The sequence below is a fragment of the Carcharodon carcharias genome, chromosome 22 (genome assembly GCF_017639515.1).
Source record: "Carcharodon carcharias isolate sCarCar2 chromosome 22, sCarCar2.pri, whole genome shotgun sequence".
In the NCBI taxonomy this organism is placed as follows: Eukaryota; Metazoa; Chordata; class Chondrichthyes; order Lamniformes; family Lamnidae; genus Carcharodon; species Carcharodon carcharias.
The window spans coordinates 64,094,595-64,115,489 of NC_054488.1; positions in this window are offsets into that span (position 1 = coordinate 64,094,595).

The following is a 20,895-nucleotide window of genomic DNA, read 5'->3' on the forward strand; positions in this document are numbered from 1 at the left end:
GACTCTCACTGGGGTACAGTTCCACACACACTGACTCTCACTGGGGTACAGTGCCACACACACTGACTCTCACTGGGGTACAGTTCCACACACACTGACTCTCACTGGGGTACAGTTCCACACACACACTGACTCTCACTGGGGTACAGTTCCACACACACTGACTCACACTGGGGTACAGTTCCACACACACACTGACTCTCACTGGGGTACAGTTCCACACACACTGACTCTCACTGGGATACAGTTCCACACACACTGACTCTCACTGGGCTACAGTTCCACACACACTGACTCTCACTGGGGTACAGTTCCACACACACTGACTCTCACTGAGGTACAGTTCCACACACACTGACTCTCACTGGGGTACAGTTCCACACACACTGACTCTCACTGGGGTACAGTGCCACACACACTGACTCTCACTGGGGTACAGTTCCACACACTTTGACTCTCACTGGGGTATAGTTCCACAAACACTGACTGTCACTGGGGTACAGTTCCACACACACACTGACTCTCACTGGGGTACAGTTCCACACACACTGACTCACACTGGGGTACAGTTCCACACACACACTGACTCTCACTGGGGTACAGTTCCACACACACTGACTCTCACTGGGATACAGTTCCACACACACTGACTCTCACTGGGCTACAGTTCCACACACACTGACTCTCACTGGGGTACAGTTCCACACACACTGACTCTCACTGAGGTACAGTTCCACACACACTGACTCTCACTGGGGTACAGTTCCACACACACTGACTCTCACTGGGGTACAGTGCCACACACACTGACTCTCACTGGGGTACAGTTCCACACACTTTGACTCTCACTGGGGTATAGTTCCACAAACACTGACTGTCACTGGGGTACAGTTCCACACACGCTGACTCTCACTGGGTTACAGCCCCACACACACTGACTCTCACTGGGGTACAGTTCCACACGCACTTACTCTCACTGGGGTACGGGTTCCACACACTGACTCTCACTGGGGTACAGTTCAACACACACTGACTCTCACTGGGGTACAGTTCCACACACACTGACTCTCACTGGGGTACAGGTTCCACACACACGGACTCTCACTGGGGTACAGTTTCACACACACTGACTCTCAGTGGGGTACAGTTCCTCACAGACTGACTCTCACTGGGGTACAGTTCCACACAGACTGACAATCACTTGGGTACAGTTCCACACACACTGAGCCTCACTGGGGTACAGTTCCACACACACTGACTCTCAGTGGGGTACAGTTCCACACACACTGACTCTCACTGCGGTACAGTTCCACACACACTGACCCTTACTGGGGTACAGTTTCACACACACTGACTCTCACTGGGGTACAGCTCCACACACACTGACTCTCACTGGGGTACAGCTCCACACACACTGACTCTCACTGGGGTACAGCTCACACACACTGACTCTCACTGGGGTATGGGTTCCACACACACTGACTCTCACTGGGGTGCAGTTCCACACATGCTGATTCTCACTGGGGTACACTTCCACACACACTGACTCTCACTGGGGTACGGGTTCCACACACACACTGACTGTCACTGGGGTACAGGTTCCACACACACTGACTCTCACTGGGGTACAGCTCCACACACACTGACTCTCACTGGGGTACAGCTCCACACACACTGACTCTCACTGGGGTACAGTTCCACACACACTGACTCTCACTGGGGTACAGTTCCACACACACTGACTCTCACTGGGGTACAGTTCCACACACACTGACTCTCACTGGGGTATGGGTTCCACACACACTGACTCTCACTGGGGTATGGGTTCCACACACACTGATTCTCACTGGGGTACAGTTCCGCACTCACTGACTCTTACTGAGGTACAGTTCCACACACACTGATTCTCACTGGGGTACAGTTCCATACACACTGACACTCACTGGGATACAGTTCCACACACACACTGTCTCTCACTGCGGTACAGATTCACACACACTGACACTCACTGGGGTACAGTTCCACACACACTGATTCTCACTGGGGTACAGTTCCGCACTCACTGACTCTTACTGAGGTACAGTTCCACACACACTGATTCTCACTGGGGTACAGTTCCGCACTCACTGACTCTTACTGAGGTACAGTTCCACACACACTGATTCTCACTGGGGTACAGTTCCGCACTCACTGACTCTTACTGAGGTACAGTTCCACACACATTGATTCTCACTGGAGTACAGTTCCACACACATTGACTCTCACTGGTGTACAGTCAGAATATAAGAACATAAGAAATAGGAGCTGGAGTGGACCATTCCAGACTGCTCGGCCATTCAACAACAGGTTTAAAAAGCCCTTTCATGCTGCTACTATGCAGACTACCCAAGTGGTATTGACAGGATGCTGCTGTCAGTCTAAAAAGATGTTCTGCCTACCACACAACTGAGCAACATCATGTATAAATTTCAGTGCCACTGTGATGCTAGGTATGTACACTGGACATCCCAATGATTGGCTAATCAAATCAAATAGAATGCTCCTTCGATTATAATAAAAGCAAAATACTGTGGATGCTGGAAATCTAAAATAAAGACAGAAAGTGCTGGAAAAACTCAGCAGGTCTGGCAGTTGCTATGGAGGGAGAAACAGAGTTAACGTTTTGAGTCTGATATGACTCTTCAGGTTGTTCATAATAGGCAGAATACAGACCGTACTCAACCAGCCCTCGCTTGCAAAGTCCAAAAGAAAACATCTATTGTTGGATGTGATTGATTCTGTGATTGGACAGCACTTGCAGAACAATCCTGACTGTGCACTAATGGCTACTACACTAGCAACCAATTTAAGATAATCAGTCGAGCTGGTAATGTAGCTCATTTACACTTGCTATATACATACATTCATACACAGGGACCCTATCTCTGCAAACAAAAGGAATATATTCAAACCTTGCATCTTTTTTGAATTACCCAAGAGCTTGGGGAGCCTATAGTTCCCTGTTGCTTTCTCTATGACAACGCCTCAGCCAATCAGAACCGATTTGCCAACCGATCAACTCCCTTTTCTCCTTCAATATAAATAGTTGTGATTGTTTGAAATTTGACATTCCAGCATTTGTTCTGATGAGTGCAAGACGAAGAACTTCAGAAACATGTCTCTCTTTTCAGCAATATTCAAGTTTAGTGAAGCTTTATTGTTCACCCTCTAGGACAAGTGTGTCCTTCCTTAGGTAAGGAGACCAAAACTGCACAAAGTCCTCCAGGTGTAACCTTATCATTGGTCTGTATAATTGCAGTAAAACTTCACTCCAATACTCCAATCCCTTTGGAACAAGGGCTAACGTATATTTTGCCTTCTGAATTGTATCTGCATGTTAACGTCTTGAGATTCATGTATGACACCCAAGCTCCTCTGAATTAAAGCATTTCAAAACTTTACACCATTCAAAAATATTCCGAATTTTTATTTTTCTTACCAAGATGGATAACTTCACACTCTCCCACATTATATTCCATCTCCGATGTTCTTTCCCACTTCTTGATCTGTCTTTTCCCCTCTGCAGCCTCTCTGCATCCTCCCTCATCACTTACTTTTCCACCTATCTTTGTATCATCAACAAACATGGACATGTTACACTTAATCCCTTCACTGAAGTCATTAATGTAGATTGTAAATAGCTAAGTACTGATTCCTCCATTAGTTCCAGCCTGCCAATGTGAAAATGTCTTGTTTATTCCCAATCTTTGTTTTCTGCCCATTAACTAATCCTCAATCCATGCTAATATATTACCCCAATCCTATGAGACCTAACTTTGTGTAATAACTCTTGTGTGGCACCTTATTAGATGATTTTGAAAATCCAAATAAGCTACATCTACTGGTTACCCTTGATCCATCTTACTCGTTACACCTTCAAAAAATGCTAACAAACTTATTAAAAATGATTTCTCTTTCATAAATCTACATTGACTCTGCCTATTTATATTATTATTTTCAAATTGCCCAGTTATCACATCCTTAATAATAGATTCTAGCATTTTATCTACAGCTGATGTTGAGCTAACTGGCTTTAGTTACACCTTTTCTTTCTTCCTCCTTTCTTAAATAGCACGGTTATGTTTATTAACTTCCAATCTTTGGGACTGCTTGAGAATCTAGAGAATTCTGGAAAATCAAAATCAAAGCATCCACTATCTCTGCAGCCATCTCTTTTAGAAAGCTTGGAGGCAAGCCATCAGGACCAGGAGATCTGACATCTCTTAGAGTCCATTCATTTCTCCAGTATTACTGCTTAACTTGATTTCTTTAAGTTCTGCATTCTGCTAGACATTTGCTTCCCCATTATTTCTGTTTTTATGTCTTCTAACATTTTTTTATATACATTCATGGGACATATTCGTCGCTGGCTGGGCCAGTATTTATTGCCCACCCCTAATTGCCCTTGAGAAGGTGGTGGTGAGCTGCCTTCTTGAACCGCTGCAGTCCATGTGGTGTAGGTACACCCACAGTGCTGTTAGGAAGGGAGTTCCAGGATTTTGACCCAACGACAGTGAAGGAACAGTGATATATTTCCCAGTCGGGATGGTGAGTGGCTTGGAGGGGAACTTCCAGGTGGTGGCGCTCTTGTCCTTCTAGATGGTAGAGGCCCTGGGTTTGGAAGGTGCTGTCAAGGAGGCTCTTCTTTAGGACCATATAGACCAAGAACATTAACTCTGTTTCTCTCTTCACAGATGCTGCCAAACCTGCTGAGATTTTCCAGCATTTTCTTTTTATTTCAGATTTCCAGCATCTGCAGTATTTTCCTTTTGCTTTTATTTCGGTTCCCTGACATTCTGATCTAGAAACTATCATGTATACATTCCATGAACTCATCTTCCACACTATTACTGTAACTTTGATTTGCCCACATTATATGAAGATTAAAGTTCTCCTTGATTACTGCATTATCCTTATTACATGTGGCTGTACACTGTCCAACATTTCTATTGCTGTTAGAGAGCATGTAAACAACTTCCACCAGTGTTTTCTGTCCCTTGTTGTTTCTTAGCTCCACCCAAACTGATTCTAGTTCTTGATTTTTTCAAGCTGAGATCCTTTCTCTCACCTGTCTTTATCCCTTCTTTTATTATTAGGGTTGCCCTTTCCCTGTTTCCATTTTGCCTATCTCTTCTAAAAGTCAAGTATCCTGGAATATCTAGTTCCCAACCCTGGTCACCACATCACTCTTCAGGCTTTTTATAAGAGAAAAGAGACCCAGCCCGATCGTCCTCTCCCCACAGTTATACATCTGCATTCCTGGTAAATCCTCTGCAACCTTGTAAATCTTTTACACACTCTCTTCAGTGCCTCTATATCTTTTTTATGACATGACGACCAGAACTGTACATAGTATTTCGGGTGTGGCCTGACCAAATTCAATTCAAGCTTAGCATAACTTCTTTAGTTTCAGTTCTACCCCTCTACAAAGTAAAGCTGGATTTGCTTTTCATTTCTTCTTAACTTGTGCCTTTACTTTGTGTGATTTGTCCATTTGTACTCCCAGATTCCTTTGTTCCTTTGCCTCATTTAGATTCTTATTTTCTAAGTAAGATGTACCAAAATGTAATACCTCACAATTATATATGTTGAAACTCAATTGCCAATTATATTCCCATTTTGAAAGTTTGTTAATATCTTCTTCAGTTTGTTGCCTAGGACCCAAGCTCTGGAATTCCCTCCCTAAACCTCTCTGCCTCTCTTTCCTCCTTTAAGACACTCCTTAAAACCTATCGCTTTGATTAAGTGTTTTATCATCTGACCTAATATCTCCTCATTTGGTTTGGTGTCACTCTTTGTCTTGTAATGCTCCTGTGAAGCACTTTGGGACATATAAGTTGTTGTTGTTTGTTGCATCTTGCGGTATTGACTATCCCCATCCAATTTTGTGTCATCTGCAATTTTGGAAATTGTGTTTTTGATTCCAAAGTCTAAATTGTTAATGTAAATAATGAATAGTGGGTCCATCCTTGTGGAAGGCCACTTCCCACCTTCTGCCATTCCGATTTACTACCCTTTACCCCTCCTATCTGCTTTCTGTCTTGAAGCCAGCTAGCAACCCATTCTGCCACTAGTCCCTAGATGCCACATTCTCTGACTTTATTCATTAATCTATTATGGTATGCCTTACTGAAGGTCTTCTCAGAATCTATTTATATTAAATCTACTACATTTCCCTGGTCTCCCCTCTCTGTTACCTCTTCAAAAAATTCAATGAATTTGGTCAAGTAAGATTTTCCCTTTTGAAATCCATGCTCACTATTCAGTATTATATTTTTCTTTCTCTCCTTTGGTAAGGATTCTACCACTTTTTCTCACACCATTGTTAAGCTGGCTGGTCTATAATTCCCTGAACATGTTCTGTTCCCCTTCTTAAATATATGAATGACATTAGCTATCCACCAGCTCTCTGGTACTACCTCTTTTTCTAACAAATTATTAAATATGTATGGTAATGTCTCTGCTATCTCTTCCCTAGATTCTTTTGAAATGCATGGATGTAATCTGTCCAGATCAGATTTATCCTCTTTGAGTTTGATTACTTTACTTAATGTTTCTCCTCTTTTATTTTGAAAGCTTATTTCTAATCTCATGTCCACCTGTCCTGTTTCCCTATTAACTACTGAAGTGAAGTAATAATTTAATATTTCTGTCATTTTTCTATTATCTGTGATATTTTCCTGTCCATCATTAGAGTAACTCTATTCCATCACAACTTTCCTTTTTCTCATTTAGCTGCCTGCAAAATATTTTACTATTTTATATCATGTCCTTTGATAGTTTAATTTCACATTTCCTCTTTGCCCTCTAGATTGTTTTTTTGACTTCTCTCTAATCTCTATGCGTCCTTTTCATGCTCCCCCTGCTGCCCTCGTACTCAGTCTATGTCTTCATATCCTCAATTTTTTCTTATGTCCTTATTTATCCATGGTGATTCATTGGTGTTTAGTTTGTACATTTTTTTTATTGGAATATATGTTTCCTGCACTCTGCTGATCACAGTTTTAAATGTTTCCCATTGTTGTTTGGCAATATAGTTGCTCATTTTATTTTCCCAAATTCTATTGTCAGCCTTCAACATCAACTTTTCTCCAATCCATTAACCTGGTCTTCATCATACTTATGTCTTTCTCAATTATTATCTTAAGGCATATTATATCATGGTCACTATTGCCTAGATGTTCCCCATTTTTACTTCTCTTATCTGCTCTGGTTCATTGCCCATTGCTAGATCCTGTAGTGAATCTTCCCTTGTTGGGTTTTTTCCATATTGGTTTAGAAAGGAGTCCTGTCCACATTGCAGGAATTCCATTCCCTTATCTCCTTTACCCACCTCTTCTGTCCAATTAATATCAGAGGTGTTGAAACCCCCATGATTATTATTCTATGTTTTTTACTCAATTCCATCATTTTTCAGCATATTTCTTCCTCCACCTTCCTTCCAACATGAGCAGGTCTGTAGACAACACCTATTAATGTGACTGGTCCTTTCCTATCTCTTATCTCTATCTATATGGATTCTATTTTTCTCTTGTTGATGATCGTGTCCCTTTTATCTGTTGCCATTATGTTCTCCTGAACAGGAGCTCTACACTACGCCATCTCCACTTATTCCCTCTGTATCTTTTATAAAAATATTATAACCTGTAATGTTTAATTCCCAGTCCTGATTTTTCTTTATTTATTTTCATGTGATGTGAGCCCATGTGTTGCCCATCCTTAATCCCCCTTGAACTGAGTGACTTGCTCGGCCTATTCAGAGGGCAGTTAAGAGTCAAACACATTGTATTTTCAGTAGCCATGTCTCAGTAATCCCCTGGCTCCTCCCAGCATATGATCGACACCTGTTCCACTGTCGGAGGGTCAGTACTGAGGGAGTGCTGCACTGTCAGAGGGTCAGTACTGAGGGAGTGCTGCACTGTTGGAGGGTCAGTACTGAGGGAGTACTGAGGGAGTGCTGCATTGTCAGAGGGTCAGTACTGAGGGAGTGCTGCACTGTCAGAGGGTCAGTACTGAGGGAGCGCTGCACTGTTGGAGGGCCAGTACTGAGGGAGCACTGCACTGTCGGAGGGTCAGTACTGAGGGAGCACCACACTCGGAAGTGCTGTCTTATAAATGAGAAGTTAAAGTGAGGTCACAGTCATCCTCTCCGCTGACTGTATTAGTTCTATCTGATGTCCTTGACCAACAATTATCGCTGAACCAACTTCAGTGATATAGGTTATTGGGTAATTTATCTCATTGCTGTTTGTGAGATCTTACTGTGCGCACATTGTCTGCCAGATTTTGTGCATTTCAACAGTACTTCATTAGCTGTAAAGTGCTTTGGGAGGTTGTGAAAGTTGGCGTGGAATTGCAAGTCTTTCTTTATTGTGGTGCAGTTTTGCGTTGAGAAAACTGGGAATTGTTCCTAACCTCACTGTGCTGCACTCTACAAATGCTCTATGCTTTATAGACATGTATGTTGTAATGATCATCTCACTGCACCTACCTGAGTTTCTATGAGTCTGTTTGGGTTTCTGAGGTTTTCTTGTGCTGTCTGCTTGTTACAGAGTGTTTCCTCCATGCTGAGCTCAGCAGGATTTTCTGTAGCTCCAGTTAACATCGTCTTTGTGACCAGTGTGTGGGACTGAGGATGTGCATTTGCACAGATTTGATCTTGTAGTTTCAGGTCCAAATGTATAGTTTCTACTTGTTCGTTGTTGGACGGGGTAGATGCTCAGTGTCAGGCCAGTCTCGCTGTAGTGGAGCAGCAGAGTGACCATTTTCTTCTGAATGTCAGCCTGTCAGCTGTGACTCGGCTGGTTGCACTCTCACCTCTGGGTCACAAGGTTCTGGGTTCAAGTCCCACTCCAGAACATGAACACAAAAAAATCAAGGCTGACACTCCAGTGCAGCAATAAGGGAGTGCTGCACTGTTGGAGGTACTGCCTTTCAGGTGTGACATTAAACTAAGGCTATTTGCCTGCTCAGGTAGATATATAGGAGGCCATGGCACTATTTCAAAGAGGAGCAGGGGAGTTATCCCTGGTGTCCTGACCAATATTTAACCCTCAACCAACATTAGAAAAAACAGATTTTGTGGTCATTATCACATTGTTGCATGTGGAGCTTGCTATGCACAAATTGGCTGCCACGTTTCGTACAGTGACTACAATTCAAAAAGCTTCATTGGTTGTGAAGCATTTTGAGATGTCTGGTGGTGAAATACGCTAAATACAATCTTTTCTTTTCTTTCTGTGGTGTATTCAAGTAAGACATTTTTGTCTCTCTCTCGCTGTTTCATTCTGCATTTCTTTCTGTTTCTTGATCACACTCTGTCTCTCTCTTGCTTTGTCTGTTTCTCTTTCTATCTCTGCCTGTCACACTCACTCTCTCTGTCTGTTTTACCCTCTATGTTTCTCTCTGTCTCTCTCACTCTTGGTGTTTCTGTCTCACTGTCATAACTCATTTTTGCTCTTTGTCTATTTCTCTCTGACACCAACCCACACCCCCCCACCCCCCCCCCAGTTTTTCTAGGCTGTCCTATATTGATCTAGTCTCTGATATTGGGGCCTCTTCTTTTTCTGCACAATATTGTGAAGCCTGCATTCATTGCTCTGGCGGTTTCCATGGATATGTGGTTGGCCTTGTTTGATTGGACATGGGGAACTCTTCACTCCCTTGCAGTTCCTGCAGTACCCCAGGCTCTGTATCCCAGGTCCTGTGCATTGCGGCTCTGGGAGTTACAGCGGTCTGGCCCTGATTAGTTCTCCCTCATGCGAGAGGCACCACTTCCTGCTGACTGCTGTACTTCCTTTTGCAGGCAGCTGGAATTGGACACCTACATTCCCAGCACAGCAACCAGAGACACAAGGCTCGTCAGAAAGTGAATTACAAACTGGCTTAGGAGTCCTGTGGTTATGGGCCTCCAACAGATCCAACACATTCAAGGCTGTCTTTGTCTGTTTGCAGACCTTGGCTTTGACCAAAACCAAGAGCGGAATTCCGAAAATGGTGACTCTCTGAGGGAGGCCATGACGGTGTCAATGTTGTGTGATTATTGAATCCAGTCCTGTGTCTCTCACTGTGCATATCCTGCAGAGTTCGACCTCACTCTGTGACCATGGTTACAGCTACATACCATTATTAAACTGACTCACTCTGCATCCTGTTAACGCAGAGGCCTAAACATCAAGAACCCCTTTTCACAAAATCGTACAGAAGATCATTCAGCTCATCGTGTCTCTGCCGGCTCTTTGAAAGGTCTGTCCAATTAGTCGCACTCCACTGCTCTTTCCCTGTAAACCAACAAATTTTCTCCCCCTCAAGTATTTATTATTGACTCTGCCTCCAGATCACAACAACTCACTGTGTAAAATGAATTCCCCTCATCTCCTTCTCTCGTTCTTCTGTCAAATATCTTAAGCCTGTGACCCTCTAGAGCAAAGAGCAAAGAAAAGTACAGCACTGGAACAGGCCCTTCGGCCCTCCAAGCCTGCACCGATCATATTGCCCATCAACTAAAACACTTCCGGGGTCCATATCCCTCTATTCCATCCTATTCATGTATTTGTCGAGCTGCCTCTTAAACACCACTATCGTACCTGCTTCCACCACCTCCTCTGGCAGCGAGTTCCAGACACTCACTACCCTCTGCGTAAAAAACTTGCCCTGCACATCTCCTCTATAGTTTTCTCCTCTCACCTTAAATCTATGTCCCCTAGTAATTGACTCTTCCACCCTGGGAAAAAGCTTCTGACTATCTACTCTGTCCATACCTCTCATAATTTTGTAAACTTCTATCAAGTCTAGTTACTGACTCTCCTATCACTGGAGGTGGTTTCTCCTTATTTACTCTATCAAAGGCCTTCATGATTTTAAACACTTTATTAAATCCCCTGCTGTGCTGTGAGGAAAGCAATCTCAATTTCTCCACTCTCTCCACGTCACTGAAGCCCCTTGACCCTGGTCCCATTCTACTAAATCTCCTCTGCAATCTCTTCAAGGCCCTGACATTCTTTCTGAAGTGTGATGCCTAGAATTGACCACAATACTCCGGTTGGGGATTACCAGAGTTTTATAAAGAGTTTAGTAGAACTTTATTGTTTTGTACTCTACACCTCTGAAGTTGTCCTGAATTAGAGAATCTGTTTGCCCATCACATTTGTGGGATCTTTCTGTGCACAAATCACCTGCCACGTTTCCTACAAAGGTGATTATACTTCAAAGGTATTCATTGCCTGTAAAGCCATGGGGACATCATGAGGCTGCCCACCCCCATCCTTGGAACGACCTTAAGCCCTGGAAGTTCTCCCCTTTCTCCAGCGCCATCTGCCATTTAGTGACCACCTCCGCCTGTGATCGGAGAATCAGAGACTGTGGCCTCTGATCCCGGACATTAAAAGACCAGCTACCTTTGCAAACTCTCCCCCTTTCTGTCTGTCCTGTTTTTCCCTGATTTCTCTGGTTCTCCTGAGCTGCTGGCTGGTGTCCGAGTCCAGATCTTGAGCTTTGATTATTTAGTCATGAGAAGGGTTTCAAATTCATCAGAGACTGTTCTCAGGTTCTCAAGACCAGCCGGAAATTGGGCCTTGTTAATATTACTTGGACAAGCTATCAGTGTTAGTGGTGTCTCCAGGGCCGGGACACCTGCTTAAAGACATGAATATTGGGGCCATTTGAATTTTGTTGGGTAAATGAGTTGAAGGTTACAGAACTAAGACAGGTAAACGGAGTCAAGGTGCCAGTGTTGCTGTGATCTAATTGAATGGGGAAACAGGCTGGTGGCAGCCATGAATGGCCTCCTCCTGTTCCTATGTTGAAGGGAGAGTGGGGTTGGGCTAGGATGTAGGTGGTTGTGAGGAGGGGGAAGGATACAATGAGATGATTTAAAACCTTTGGATTAGAGGCGTTGGGGTAGAGTCCAGCAGTGATGTGGGGACTGGGATGGATGAGTGTGGAGTACTCCATTCCCGCCAGGTCCAATTCTAAATTTAAAGTTATGTCCCCTTGTTCTGGACTCTCCCACCAGACAAAATCTCACTCTTGATCCTGTCAAATCCTTTAATCATCTTAAACACCTCAATTAGATCACCCCATAATTTTCTATATTAAAGGGAATACAAGCCTAGTCTCTGCAGCCTGATCTTCTAATTTAACCCTTTTTAGCTCCGGTCCCATTCTGGTGAATCTACACTGCATCCCCTCCAAGGCCAGTCTCTTCCTGAGGTGCGGGGCCCAGAACTGAACCCAGTTACTCCAGGTGGGGTCTGAGCAGAGTTTTAAACAACTGAAGCATCACTTCCTCCCCTTTGTATTCCAGCCCTGTTGAGATAAAAGCCAACAATCCACTCTTTTTGATTGCTCTTTGTATCTGTCCACGAGCATTTTAGTCATTCCTGTACTTGGATCCCTAAATCTCACTGCTCCACCACTGTTCCTACTTCCTCGCCATGAAAAAGTGAGTTTTTAACTGCCCGAGCTTACTCTCAGGCTCTCTCCCATTAACACCCTTCTCAATCGGCAAAAGACACTTCTTCAGCTACATCCTTCGTCACCAGCCTGAACTTTTCTGACAGTCAGCCCCCTCCCTGGGATGTATCTCAGAATGACTGTATCTGCTGCTGCTCTTGTACGTGCTCTGACCCGGTTGAGATAGCTGAGGAATCAGGAATAATGCAAAGGGATCCAGATTTTCAAGGTGCTAGTCAACCTCCCTCAAAGACATTGTCCTCCAAGATTAGAAACCACCCTCTCCATCAAACATCTTGTGGCAGTTTTATGAGTGATGGACACAAACAGTCTGAGGAGTGAATTTCCAGTCAAACTAATCCACTTCCAGACCCTGTCACATCAAGTCCACATGCACCACCAAGAAATACTCCAACTCTTTGTTTCTTAAGTTTGTTCAAACAAGTCCCATATAACATTCACAGACCACTTGGAAAATTCACCACAATGGAAGCGAGTGTGTGGGAGTGAGTCAGTGTAAGGGTTAAACATGGAGCTACTAACCCTGCCATAGTGAAGTTACCTCAATTCATGAACAGAAAACCTTAATCTTTTTTCACAGTACATGATTTATACTCATCTTACTTTTGCAGTAGAATAAAGTAATTATTGTGTATAATCGTATTACAGTGTCTGCTCACAGACCCCAGCTCAGGGATAATCCAATCCGCAGACTCCCCATACCAACACTAAACCTGGGAACACAGTGCAGCCAACACGAGATTCCTCATCTGGGATTAGTAACAGTGAGAAGCTGACAGCAGGCCAAACTCAACTGGTACACTCATGGTTCAAATGGTCAGCATGGTGGACAGATCCTGTGGGGATGCTGGGACATAGTGTAGCTTCGCTACTCATTGCTCAAAGCGCAAACACTAACCAGAGCATGAAAAACACAGCACTCATCCATTTCACAGAGAGAAGCTCTCAGTGGGGTACAGTTCCACGCGCATTGATTCCCACTGGGGTACAGTTCCACACACACTGACTCTCACTGGGGTAGAGTTCCACACACACTGACTCTCACTGGGGTACAGTTCCACACACAGTGTCTCTCACTGGGGTACAGTTCCACACACAGTGTCTCTCACTGGGGTACAGTTCCACACACACTGACTGTCACTGGGGTACAGTTCAACACACACTGACGCTCACTGGGGTACAGTGCTGGGACATAGTGTAGCTTCGCTACTCATTGCTCAAAGGGCAAAGACTAACCAGAGCATGAAAAACACAGCACTCATCCATTTCACAGAGAGAAGCTCTCAGTGGGGTACGGTTCCACGCGCATTGATTCTCACTGGGGTACAGTTCCACACACACTGACTCTCACTGGGGTACAGTTCCACACACACTGACCCTCACTGGGGTACAGTTCCACACAGACTGATTCTCACTGGGGTACGGTTCCACACACACTGACTCTCACTGGGGTACAGTTCCACACGCACTGACTCTCACTGGGGTACAGTTCCACACACACTGACCCTCACTGGGGTAAAGTTCCACACACACTGACTCTCACTCGGGTACAGTTCCACACACACTGACTCTCACTGTGGTACAATTCCACACACAATGACCTCACTGGGGTACAGTTCCACACACACTGACTCTCACTGGGGTACAGTTCCACACACACTGATTCTCACTGGGGTACAGTTCCACACGCACTGACCATCACTGGGGTACAGTTCCACACACACTGACTCTCACTGGGGTACAGTTCCACACACACTGACTCTCACTGGGGTACAGTTCCACACACACTGACTCTCACTGGGGTACAGTTCCACACACACTGACTCTCACTGGGTTACAGTTCCACACACACTGACACTCCCTGGGGTACAGTTCCACACACACTGACTCTCACTGGGGTACAGTTCCACACACACTGACTGTCACTGGGGTACAGTTCCACACACACTGACTCTCACTGGGGTACAGTTCCACACACACAGACTGTCACTGGGGTACAGTTCCACACACACACTGACCCTCACTGGGCTACAGTTCCACACAACTAAACCTCACTAGGGTACAGTTCCACACACGGTGACCCTCACTGGGATACAATTCCCCACACTGACTCTCACTGCCATATGGGTTCCACACCCACTGACCCTCACTGGGGTACGGTTCCCAAAGCACTGGCTGTCACTGCGGTACAGTTCCACACACACTGACTCTCACTGCCATTTGGGTTCCACACACACTGATCCTCAATTGCGTACAGTTCCGCCAAACTGACCCTCACTGGGGTACAGTTCCACACACTGACTCTCACTGGGGTACAGTTCCACACACACTGACTCTCACTGGGGTACAATTCCACACACAGTGGCTCTCACTGGGGTACAGTTCCACACACACTGAGCTTCATTGGGTTACAGTTCCACACACACTGACACTCAGTAGCATATGGGTTCCACACAAAGACTCTCACAGCCATTTGGGTTCCACACACACTGACCCTCAATTGCGTACAGTTCCTCCAAACTGACCCTCACTGGGGTACAGTTCCACACATACTGAATCTCACTGGCGTACAATGTCACACACACTGACTCTCCCTAGCGTACAGTGCCACACACACTGACTCTCACTGGGGTACAGTTCCACACACACTGACTCTCACTGGGGTACAGTTCCACATACATTGACTCTCACTGGGGTACAGTTCCACACACACTGACTCCCGCTGGGGTACAGTTCCACACACACACTGACCCTCACTGGGGTACAGTTCCACACATACTGAATCTCACTGGCGTACAATGTCACACACACTGACTCTCCCTAGCGTACAGTGCCACACACAGTGACCCTCACTGGGGCACAGTTCCACACACCCTGTCTCTCACTGGGGTACAGTTCCACACACACTGACTCTCACTGCAGTACTGGTTCCACATACACTGACATACACGGGGGTACAGTTCCACACATACTGAGTCTCAATGGGGTACATTTCCACACACACACTGACTGTAACTGGGGGATAATTCCACACACACTGATGTTCCCTGGAGTACAATTCCACACACAGTGGCTCTCACTGGGGTACAGTTAACACACTCTGACCTCCATTGGGGTACAGTTCCACACACACTGACTATCATGGGGTACAGTTCCACACACACTGACTCTCACTGGGATATAGTTACCCACAACCTGACCCTCACTGGGGTACAGTTCCACACACACTGACTCTCACTGCCATATAGGTTCCACACCCACTGACCCTCACTGGGGTATAGTTCCACAAACACTGTCTCTTACTGAGGTACATTTCCACACACAATGCCTCTCACTGGCATATGGTTTCCACACACACAGACTCTGACTGGGGAACAGTTCCAAACACACTGACTCTCACTGGGGTACAGTTCTACACACACTGACTCTCATTGGGGTACAGTTCCACACACACTGATTCTCACTGGGGTACAGTTCCACACACACTGACTCTCATTGGTGTACAGTTCCACACACACTGACTCTCACTGGGGTACAGTTCCACACACACTGACTCTCACTGGGGTACAGTTCCACACACACTGACTGTCACTGGGGTACAGTTCCACACACACTGACACTCCCTGCGGTACAGTTCCACACACACTGATTCTCACTGGGGTACAATTCCACACACACTGACACTCACTGGGGTACAGTCCCACACACACTGACACTCGCTGGGGTACAGTTCCACACACACACTGACCCTCACTGGGCTACAGTTCCACACAATTGAACCTCACTAGGGTACAGTTCTACACACAGTGACCCTCACTGGGATACAATTCCCCACACTGACTCTCACTGCCATATGGGTTCCACACCCACTGACCCTCACTGGGGTACAGTTCCCAAAGCACTGGCTGCCACTGGGGTACAGTTCCACACACACTGACTTTCACTGCCATTTGGGTTCCACACACACTGACCCTCAATTGCGTACAGTTCCGCCAAACTGACCCTCACTGGGGTACAGTTCCACACATACTGAATCTCACTGGAGTACAATGTCACACACACTGACTCTCAATGGGGTACAGTTCCACACACACACTGACTGTAACTGGGGGATAATTCCACATACACTGATGTTCCCTGGGGTACAATTCCATACACAGTGGCTTTCACTGGGGTACAGTTAACACACACTGACCTTCATTGTGGTACAGTTCCACACACACACCAACTATCACGGGGGTACAGTTCCACACACACTGACTATCACAGGGGTACAGTTCCACACATACTGACTCTCACTGGCGTACAATGTCACACACACTGACTCTCACTGGGGTACAGTTCCACACACACTGACTCACTGGGGTACAGTGCCACACACACTGACTCTCACTGGGGTACAGTTCCACACACACTGACTCACTGGGGTACAGTGCCACACACACTGACTCTCACTGGGGTACGGTTCCACACACATTGGCTCTCACTGGGGTACCATTCCACACACACTGGCTCTCACTGGCATATGGCTTCCACACACACTGACTCACACTGGGGTACAGTTCCACACCCGCTGACTCTCACTGGGATACAGTTCCACACACATTGACTCTCAGTGGGGTATAGCCCCACACACACTGACTCTCACTGGGGTACAGCCCCACACACAATGAACCTCACTGGGGCAGAGTTCCAAACAACTGAACATCACTGGGATACAGTTCCACACACACTGATCCTCACTGGGATACAATTCCCCACACTGACTCTCATTGTCGTATGGGTTCCACACCCACTGACCCTCACCGGGGTACAGTTCCACACACACTGACTCTCACCGGGGTACAGATCCACACACACTGACTCTCACTGGGGTACAGTTCCACACACACTGACTCTCACTGGGGTACAGTTCCACACACACTGACTCTCACTGGGGTACAGTTCCACACACACTGACTCTCATTGGTGTACAGTTCCACACACACTAACTCTCACTGGGGTACAGTTCCACACACACTAACTCTCACTGGGGTACAGTTCCACACACACTGACTGTCACTGGGGTACAGTTCCACACACACTGACACTCCCTGCGGTACAGTTCCACACACACTGATTCTCACTGGGGTACAATTCCACACACACTGACTCTCACTGGGGTACAGTCCCACACACACTGACACTCGCTGGAGTACAGTTCCACACACACACTGACCCTCACTGGGCTACAGTTCCACACAACTGAACCTCACTAGGGTACAGTTCTACACACAGTGACCCTCACTGGGATACAATTCCCCACACTGACTCTCACTGCCATATGGGTTCCACACCCACTGACCCTCACTGGGGTACAGTTCCCAAAGCACTGGCTGCCACTGGGGTACAGTTCCACACACACTGACTTTCACTGCCATTTGGGTTCCACACACACTGACCCTCAATTGCGTACAGTTCCGCCAAACTGACCCTCACTGGGGTACAGTTCCACACATACTGACTCTCACTGGAGTACAATGTCACACACACTGACTCTCAATGGGGTACAGTTCCACACACATACTGACTGTAACTGGGGGATAATTCCACATACACTGATGTTCCCTGGGGTACAATTCCATACACAGTGGCTCTCACTGGGGTACAGTTAACACACACTGACCTTCATTGTGGTACAGTTCCACACACACACCAACTATCACGGGGGTACAGTTCCACACACACTGACTATCACAGGGGTACAGTTCCACACATACTGACTCTCACTGGCGTACAATGTCACACACACTGACTCTCACTGGGGTACAGTTCCACACACACTGACTCTCACTGGGGTACAGTTCCACACACACTGACTCACTGGGGTACAGTGCCACACACACTGACTCTCACTGGGGTACGGTTCCACACACATTGGCTCTCACTGGGGTACCATTCTACACACACTGGCTCTCACTGGCATATGGCTTCCACACACACTGACTCACACTGGGGTACAGTTCCACACCCGCTGACTCTCACTGGGATACAGTTCCACACACATTGACTCTCAGTGGGGTATAGCCCCACACACACTGACTCTCACTGGGGTACAGCCCCACACACACTGAACCTCACTGGGGCAGAGTTCCAAACAACTGAACCTCACTGGGATACAATTCCCCACACTGACTCTCATTGTCGTATGGGTTCCACACCCACTGACCCTCACTGGGGTACAGTTGCACACACACTGACCCTCATTGGGGTACAGTTCCACAAACACTGACTCTCACTGGGGTACAGTTCCACACACACTGACTCTCACTGGGGTACAGTTCCACACACACTGACTGTCACTGGGGTACAATTCCACACAAACTGTCTCTCACTGGGGTACAGTTCCACATGCACTGACCATCACTGGGGTACAGTTCCACACACACTGACTCTCACTGGGGTACAGTTCCACACACACTGACCATCACTGGGGTACAGTTCCACACACACTGACCATCACTGGGGTACAGTTCCACACACACTGTCTCTCACTGGGGTACAGTTCCACACACACTGACCATCACTGGGGTACAGTTCCACACACACTGACCATCACTGGGGTACAGTTCCACACACACTGACCATCACTGGGGTACAGTTCCACACACACTGTCTCTCACTGGGGTACAGTTCCACAAACACACTGACTGTCAATGGGGCACAGTTCCACACACCCTGTCTCTCAATGGGGTACAATTGCATACACACTGACTCTCACTGGGGTACAGTTCCGCACACATTGACTCTCACTTGGGTACAGTTCCACACACATTGACTCTCACTGGGGTACAATTCCACACACACTGACTCTCACTGGGGTACAGTTCCACACACATTGACTCTCACTGGGGTACAATTCCACACACACTGACTCTCACTGGGGTACAGATCCATGCACACTGACTCTCACTGGGGTACAGTTCCACACACACTGACTCTCACTGAAATATGGGTTCCACACACACTGACACTCCCTGGGGTACAGTTCCACACATACTTACCCTCAATGGCGTAACAACCCGCACACAATGACTGTCACTGGCGTACAGTACCGCACACACTGACACTCACTGGGCTAGAGTTCCAAACAACTGATCCTCACTGGGATACAATTCCCCACACTGACTCTCACTTTCGTATGGGTTCCACACCCACTGACCCTCACTGGGGTACAGTTGCACACACACTGACCCTCATTGGGGTACAGTTCCACACACACTGACTCTCACTGGGGTACAGTTCCACACACACTGACTCTCACTGGGGTACAGTTCCACACACACTGACTCTCACTGGGGTACAGTTCCACACACACTGACTCTCACTGGGGTACAGTTCCACACACACTGACTCTCACTGGGGTACAGTTCCACACACACTGACTGTCACTGGGTTACAGTTCCACACACACTGACACACCCTGGGGTACAGTTCCACACACACTGACTCTCACTGGGGTACAGTTCCACACACACTGACTCTCACTGGGGTACAGTTCCACACACACTGACTCTCACTGGGCTACAGTTCCACACAACTAAACCTCACTAGGGTACAGTTCCACACACAATGACCCTCACTGGGATACAATTCCCCACACTGACTCTCACTGCCATTTGGGTTCCACACCCACTGACCCTCACTGGGGTACATTCCCAAAGCACTGGCTGTCACTGCGGTACAGTTCCACACACACTGACTCTCACTGCCATTTGGGTTCCACACACACTGACCCTCAATTGCGTACAGTTCCGCCAAACTGACCCTCACTGGGGTACAGTTCCAAACACACTGACTCTCAATGGGCTACAGTTCCATACATACTGACTCTCCCTGGCGTACAATGTCACACACACTGACTCTCAATGGGGTACAGTTCCACACATACTGACTCTCACTGGCGTACAATGTCACACACACTGACTCTCAATGGGGTTCAGTTCCACACACACACTGACTGTAATTAGGGATAATTCCACACACACTGATGTTCCCTGGGGTACAATTCCACACACAGTGGCTCTCACTGGGGTACAGTTAACACACACTGACCTTCATTGTGGTACAGTTCCACACACACCGACTATCACGGGGGTACAGTTCCACACACACCGACTATCACAGGGGTACAGTTCCACACACACTGACGCTCACTGTCATTTGGGTTCCACACACACTGACCCTCAATTGCGTACAGTTCCGCCAAACTGACCCTCACTGGGGTACAGTTCCACACACACTGACTCTCAATGGGGTACAGTTCCACACATACTGACTCTCACTGGGGTACAGTTCCACACACACTGACTCTCACTGGGGTACAGTTCCACACACACACTG